This window comes from Aedes albopictus, chromosome 2, assembly GCF_035046485.1.
Source record: "Aedes albopictus strain Foshan chromosome 2, AalbF5, whole genome shotgun sequence".
Taxonomy (NCBI): Eukaryota; Metazoa; Arthropoda; class Insecta; order Diptera; family Culicidae; genus Aedes; species Aedes albopictus.
The window spans coordinates 496,263,064-496,271,252 of NC_085137.1; positions in this window are offsets into that span (position 1 = coordinate 496,263,064).

Below are 8,189 nucleotides of genomic sequence, written 5' to 3' on the forward strand. Positions count from 1 at the left end.
TTTTGCATAGTTGATATGGGGCCAAAATGGAACTCAAAAAGTGTACAGGAGTAAAATGTCTTTTTGTGTCCCACGCTAGTATACACATAAAAAATGATCATTGACAGAGGAAGTTCTAAATTAATAACTGTGGAAGTGCTCATTGAACACTAAGCTGAGAAGCACGCCAAGAAAAAGAAAAGAAAAGGTATTTTGCCTTGAACTTGTAAATATCCTTCAAGGTTGTTCGAAATAAAAAGATATGCGACAGAAATAGGGTCTGGGACCATTTGGGCAGGAGCACCTATTTTGGGCACTTGCTGCTATAACTCAGTCAATTTCAAACCGATTGACTTGATTTTTGAAACACAATCAGATACGCACAGTATCTAGCCAAGTGCAGGAATTCAAGTCAATCGGTTTGAAATTGACTGTGTTATAGCAGCAAGTGCCCAAAATAGGTGCTCCTGCCCAAATGGTCCCAGACCCTACTGTGACAATGTTGGAAGCTGGGTATACATAAGAAGATTTGCACTGCATTTGGTGAGTTCATTCTATGCTACATTTTTTTGCCATATTTTAGAACAAGAAAATACTAGAAAGTAGCTTTTCAATGTTTGAAGAATAGTGTATAAGGCAGTTCATGTCCGTAGTATCCGGATTGCATGCGCGTAGCTACAGCTTATTTGGCCCCTCCGCTCCTATGTCAAGCACGCTGGTTGTAGGTAGTCCATAATAAGCGTGCACGACATTGAAGCTGAGGGGCCAAATGAGCTGTAGTTACACGCATGCCGGATTGTTGTACTCTCATAACATAATATGCTACGGGAGTACATCAACGGAAAGTAAATCCCAAATTGAATCGCGTCACCATACCGTAAAATTCAATTTTTACCTATTCGTACTTTTTCACTTGCCGCGTGCCATTACCTCATCACCGCGACATTCCACCCACGCCACAACTGCGACTAACGTAACAACCATGCACTTCTTCCTCAGTCAATGATGTTCGGTGACGGTGAAGTGATAGCGCCTCTGCTAGCTGAGTGACACTTCACCGCACATGCTCGCCCCCAGTCTGTGTTCATTCACGTTCAATCCGCGTAAAAATTAAATTATCCGTCTTCTCTTTCACTTGCATCGCAATGACTCCTCACAACCAACGGTCTGTTATAGTTTGCTAGACTATATGATGTATACTAAAGTTACTGCTGTTACTGAAAAAGATTGATACGTCCGATGTGTCACTCTTCTATCAGAGAGTGGACAGAATTCAGTCAGCAGGCGTACATGGACCATTATTTTACCATCACAATTAGCCTAATATTGCTATGTACGCCGCACATCAGATCAGAATGATATAATAAATGGTATATGGTGTCCGTTTTGGATCAAATCGTCCAAACCATCGCTCACTTTTCGAACAGTCATAACGATTGTTTGGCGTAAAAATGGTCTCTTTGTTGGAATTGATGGTCTCAAATTGACCCAAACCCGACACATGATAGTTGATCCGCGAAGGAGTTGCCGCCTTTTACTACCTAGGTACCGCCATCGATTGTTTTAAACATCTAAGTGGCATTTCATTAGCAGTGCAATTAAATCGGTTTGTTTAATTTTACGATTATTACCAACCAATCGAGCATTCACTGTTGGAGGTTGTTGCAAAGGAAACCGCCGCGCCACCGCCGTGTAGCATGGAGAAGTTAATTAAATCTAATGGGGAGAAGTCTTCACGGGAGGCTTCAATTCTTCAAAATTTCTCGCATCGTTTATCGGAAGACGGGATTCCCTATGTTACAAGTGTTTGTTTTATCTTAGGGTTTGCAGTACACCATTCGAAACGCACTTATATAACGCATTTCTAATTTTCTCTGAAGTACAGCGAGATAAATTTTATATTTAACACGGCAAAGGCTGGGTATTTTGCGTGATTCAGGTCCCATTGATATCCATTTGCCTCTGCCCAGCAACTCTTAACCCTGTCACAACTTTGGTCGAAGGCTGACAATGAAAGGGATGGTTTGCAAAGCAAAGCAAAGCAAAGCAAAGATAACCGTACACATCGTAGTTGCTACTCCGTGATTGACCAGAACAATCGAAGTTGCACAGAGAGCCAATGAATGTGAAAGCTTGGGACTAGCTAACCATTCTCAATGTACACAATTCGAGAGTTCAGCTATTTAAAGTCAATAACGGCGCTGGCCACGTCCTTACGGTCATCAGGAAAGGGAAGGAATGTTAGTTCGACAACCGTTGCTACTAGAAACCGTGGAATCCACAGCATCCCCACAGTTGTCACGGGAAGGAATGGTGGTTAGTAGGGTAGGGTAAGGTGTGGATCTAGGAGCCACCTCTGTTAGGTGATATGATCCACTAGTTATATGGAAATACACGTCGCGGTCTTCATCACGATTATGATTTATTTGATCACGATGACCACTGATCCCGGATTTCGTGCTCGCGTTTCCATCGCCCTACCGTGGAAACCGACTGATCTACGATTATTGTAGCGCGATTCTGAACCCGGATTTTTCACTCGCACTTCCATCGCCCTACCGAGAAAACCGACTGACCAACGAATATTGTAGCGCGATTCTGATCCCGGATTTTTCACTCGCACCCCCATCACTCTTACCTGAAAATTGTCTGCCATTCGAAAATTCTCAAGCTAATCTGATTCCGCATTCCACACTCGCGCTTGCATGGCTCTACCGTGGAAACCGACTAACCAACGAATATTGTAGCGCGATTCTGATCCCGGATTTTTCACTCGCACTTCCATCGCCCTATCGAGAAAACCGACTCGCTGACAATGAAAGGGATGGTTTGCTTCTGCAAACCAGAATGTCTGCTCTTCAGGAGGAGCGGCTCATAACTCTGATCCCCATACTACGGGTGCTGATCGACGTCCGAGTGCTTAACTCTGCATTTTGGTCCTCCGGATATGACGAGGTTCCGACCCTGCGAGCCAGCCGTAACAAAACATTGCAAAGGAAAAAAAACCAACAGACCAATGGCACCGACCCCAGCGAACAAAAAGGACTTGCGATTGGAAACTCGGTACGTGGAACTGCCGAGCTCTCAATTTCATCTGGAGCACCCCTCGGAGCACCCGCATACTCGCCGATCTACTGATTGACCGCGAGTTAGGCATCGTAGCACTGCATGAGGTGTGTTGAACAGGATCCATGGTGCGAATGTTCTACCACGCGAGCTGTGAACAGCAGCTTTCATACCCTCTAAAGGACAGCTGGAGTACTGTAAAAACAGCCATCAATGACGCAGCCGAGAGCACCATCGTGGAACGTGAAACGGGATCGACGGAACGAGTGGCTCGATTAGGAGCGCCTTGAAATTCTGGTGGAGAACAATGCAGTGCGGTCAATAATGCTGCAGAATGGAACCCGGCAGAATGTGAAACGATACAAACAGAAGCAGAAGCAGCTGCTAGCAGACCCGCTTCTTTCGTTGCATTGAAGAAGCGAAGGGCAAGGAAGGAAACTGTTGTGCCGTTCCCAAGAAACACGGAAAATCTATCAGAAGCTCAACGCATTCCACAACGGCTTCGTTCGGCGAGCCGAAATATGTAGGGATAAGGGCAGGAGCCTCTTGATGGATGGACGAGAGGTGATCGAAAGGTGGAAGCAACACTTCGATGAGTACCTGAATAACGGGAAGAATGTAGGCACGGGAGTCCACGGCAACGTAGGAAATGACTACGCCAGTGCAACAGTGGATGAAAATGATTCACATCCTTCACTGAGGGAAATTAAGAATGCCATTCGTCAGCTCCAACAAAGCAGCTGGTAAGGATGGTATAGCAACTGAACTGATAAAAATGAGCCCAGCAAAGCTATCCACCTGTCTGCACCGGCTGATAGTCAGGATCTGGGAAACCGAACAGCTACCGGAGAGGTGGAAGAAAGGGGTAATCTGCCCCATTCACAAGAAAGGCTATCATTTGGAATTTGAGAACTTCAGAGCGATCAGCATTTTGAATGCCGCCTACAAAGTGCTATCCCAGAACGTCTTTCGTTGTCTGTCACCTAAAACGAATCAGTTCGTGGGAAGTCAAGCCAGCTTCATCGACGACCGGTCGACAACGGACCAAATCTTCAACTTACGGCAAATCCTCTATTTTGCTCTTGGATTCTTCCTGAGATTCCTAAAGAGGTTCCCAACTAGAATATTGTAGTAAAAATATAAAATAACTATAACAAACCAAGGTATTTATAACTCATTGTGATATGTGTTGGTGTTTTTAAACTAATATAACTCAATTATATCACATTATGTTATGACTGTTGTTTGTATTGTACCTAATTTAATAAAGTTCTGATTCTACATTTAGAATTTAGACATTTCGACGTTTACAAAACAATAGGTGGATTTACTAAACAGCGTTAACTTTTGCGTAAATATTAGCCTGCATGAACATCACGCTCACCCAGGCAATATTTAATTATTAGAAATTTCATGATTCATTCAGATGTTATTTCAGGGAATGCTCTAGGAACTTCTTCCGAGATTACTGTTGGGATTCTTTTCGAATTTCCCCCAAGAGTGCGGAGATTCCACAAGCATTTCTGGAATTCCTTGGGAAGCTATTTCTCTGGGATCCTTTCAGGAGATTCTTCTGCAATTCCTAAGAAGATTTTATTCGGAATTCCTCCATGAGCTCCTTCAGGGATTTTTCCGGAGATTCCTTACGAAATTTCAAGAATCCTTTCTGAAATTCCTACGGGAGCTCCAGGATTTCTCCTCCTAGAGTTTCGAGATACCTCTAGGAATGCCCGGAGGAGTCCTAGAACAAACTTTTGGAGGAATCCCGGAAAGAGCTCCTCAAGGAATCCCCAAAAGGAGAATTTCCAGAAGGAAATCTGTGGGGAGTCCCAACTAACAATCTCTCATTCAACAGGCATCATTATGACGAATTAATTCAGCATAATGTTGAATAACATTTAAATTATTTTCAAGTACAACCAATGTTCGGGTTTTGTTCACACAAATTTCCAGAAGTTAAAGTTTCGTACCAACTTAGTTTGTTGTAAAACACGTTTTATAAATATACAAGAAAGTTTCTATTAGGTATTAATTGAAGGTATTGTTTCCAGACACTGGAACTGAAATGAAAATGTTTTTAAATGTATGGAAATATGTAGTGCAGCATGGTGCATTCACAACTTGGTTGTCTAAACAGTTTTAGCAATGGTTTATCCCGTCATCCGAACAAAGTTGCGAGTCGAAGTATGACGGACTGAAAGCGTTTATTCGACAAGTGAAAAGCACATTGCACAGGAACATATGCTTATTAATATATCAGCTTAAAAAGAAGCAGACAAATGTTTTGTTAAACTGATTTGTGAAGGAATCAATGCTTGTCGAATAAAATTCTTGTTGAACTTTTAAAAAGTGTTCAAGTTTGTCATTGTAAATACCGATAAGGAAAGTCGAACATTGACTACTTGTTCAATAGGACAGATCCGTGAAGTACTAGATTTGTAGTAATGAGCTGAATTTTAGTATGGTGAGAAGGTCAATTCTCCATTTCTGCAATGAAATGGTGAAAAAAGCGTGGGTATTATGATTCCTTGCCTAATTTGATGCTGTTTGAGAAACATTTTGGGCAACAGTGTTGTTGTTTTCTTTATTTCTTGCAACATAAACAACATAGTTATCCAAAGTTTTGCTCAAACAGCATCAAATTAGGCAAGGAATCATAATACCCACGCTTTTTGCACCATTTCATTGCAGAAACGGAGAATGGACCTTCTCACCATACTAAAATTCAGCTCATTACTACAAATCTAGTACTACACCGAACGTGCCCCATTGAAAAATCATTGGAACAGTAATGTGTAGAGTATATTTTTTGTTCAGCTATCATTACCTTTATTCAGCAACAATTCAGCAAGATTGCAAGGAAACTCATTGAGGTATCTCAGATGGAACTGGTCGATCTCAGAATGAAAAATGCTGGAGGAATCCCAAAAAAAGCTCCTAGAAAATTCTCAGAAGGTGAAATCCTTAAATGGATACATCACGAACTCCTTGCGGGATCCCTTGCAAAACTCCTAATAGAATCCCTGAAGTTCTAGAGAAACCTCAGAAGGAACCCCAAGTAACCAAAAGTTCAGATAAAAGGATACTTTATAAGCTAAGCAGCTTGCACGAGGTTGCTCATTAGCCTTCTAAGCAGCTTCATTTTTTAGTAATTTTGGAACTTGAAAGTTCACATAAGCACGCTGGATAGCCTTCTAAGCAGCTTCTGACAGAACTTTGACAAAATTCATGCAGAAACAAAAATGCGTTTTTCAGAATCACAACCCCACCCTGTTGGTGGGTTTGTGATTCATGTCTGGCAATTGCTTCTGATAATTATATGTTTACACATGTCGCTGCTATGTAGATTTGAACTGGATCCTCCTGCGTGATAGCCTGCCGACTTACCGCTGCGCTGTTGAAGACACTAGACAAAGTCAAGCTTACTTTACTACCATAGGCGCCAACTTAGGGGGGGGGGGGAGTCAAGCATGGTTTTGCCCCCCCAATATTTTACGATTTTTCGATTTTCCCATACAAAAAATCAGAAAAACCAGGCTTTGCCCCCCCAATAATTTGACCAAGCTGGCGCGTCTGTTTACTACTGTACAAATGCGTGGTATAGCGCAGGGTTCTCACGCAGCGACTATCGGTATGAATCCGATGGGCGGCAATTTTTTTTATTGCTCAAGCCTTTGATTCATACCCCGTAACGTGGGTAGATCACCTTAGAATGGTGCGTTGCGGTGTAAGATCTACCAAATCAAATTTTGATCTAGATATTTACCGCGTTTTTAAATATTCCAAGATCAAAGTTTGATGCTCTTTTCCTTGTGTTTTGTAGTATTTGTGTTTCAATGTACCGTCGTTGGGGGTGAGAATGGGTCAAAAAAGGATACTCAAAGATTGTTTGTTAAATAGCAAATGCAGTTGAAGTCGGAATAACTTTTTATTTGGTATGCATACTCTTCTATATAGTAATGATAGTTTAGCAAGAAAGTATCACATTATATGCATTGTCTACTAAACTACAAATGATTGAAAATTGACCCAATCTCACCCCTTAGAGGGGGTGAGAATGGGTCAAAGTATTCGAAGTCGCCTAACTAACAATACAAGTTAATTTTATTGATCATATCTAGTAAACCTACTTAAAATACAATGTAACCATGACGAATAAAAACATATGTATTTTTAAAAGATGATTAATCCACCTAACAGGGCTAACACAATCGAAAACATGGTTGAAATTTAATAAAATAAGGTTTGTATGTTGTATCAGCATTTTTAGCCACCATAATCATCCTTTTTTAAAGTTTCAACCTCCATGAGAGGAGGGGCGGGGGGGTATTACATTGAGGGAGAGGTGCATTGAAAGATTTATTGAAAAAAAAAATATATTTTTCGACGTTCGTTCGTCTTCCGATATTGTGTCATGTTACCGGTTTTATGGAACCGGTATTTCCTGAATGCCACTACCATCTGGTAGTTTCACGATATTTCCTTAAAATTTAAAAATGAGTGGAGAAGAAAAACGCTGTCAAGTCTACTTTGTGAGCTTACGATATTGCAGTACACTAAAGAGTAGCTGATGATCAGAGGAGCTGTCCAAACGCATGGATACATTGTTATAAATGATTTTAGACAATAAACGTATAACACTCGCTTGACACTCCTTCGACATATTTTCGAAAAAAAACGTGCTTTTATGAAGATACGGTAAACATGGCACCACTCTAACGTCAAATGGGGACTGGATAACAAGTTAAATTTTTAGTTAAGGTTATGTGCACTCGATAACTTGCTTGACCCAATCTCACCCCCATTCTTAATATTTAGACATAGGGTCGAAAATATTGAATTTTTAAATAAAAAGTGCATTGACAGCCCACTTTTTTCGTTGCCTCAACCAGGTAATACCTACAGCTAATCTCTTATAAGAAAATTTATGGTTAGGTACTTGTATGAAACATTACGAAGGAGAAATTTTTTGAGAGTGATTTACTAGTAGTTTCATCATATAAGTTTAGCCATAACTTTAACAAAAAAAAACGATTATTGCTAAACATCTTATTCTGCATCATGACGTGTGAAAACATCTTCTGTTTGAAATAATATAAAGTTTTCAATATAAATTGGCGATAGTTAATGAGCTATTTCAAATT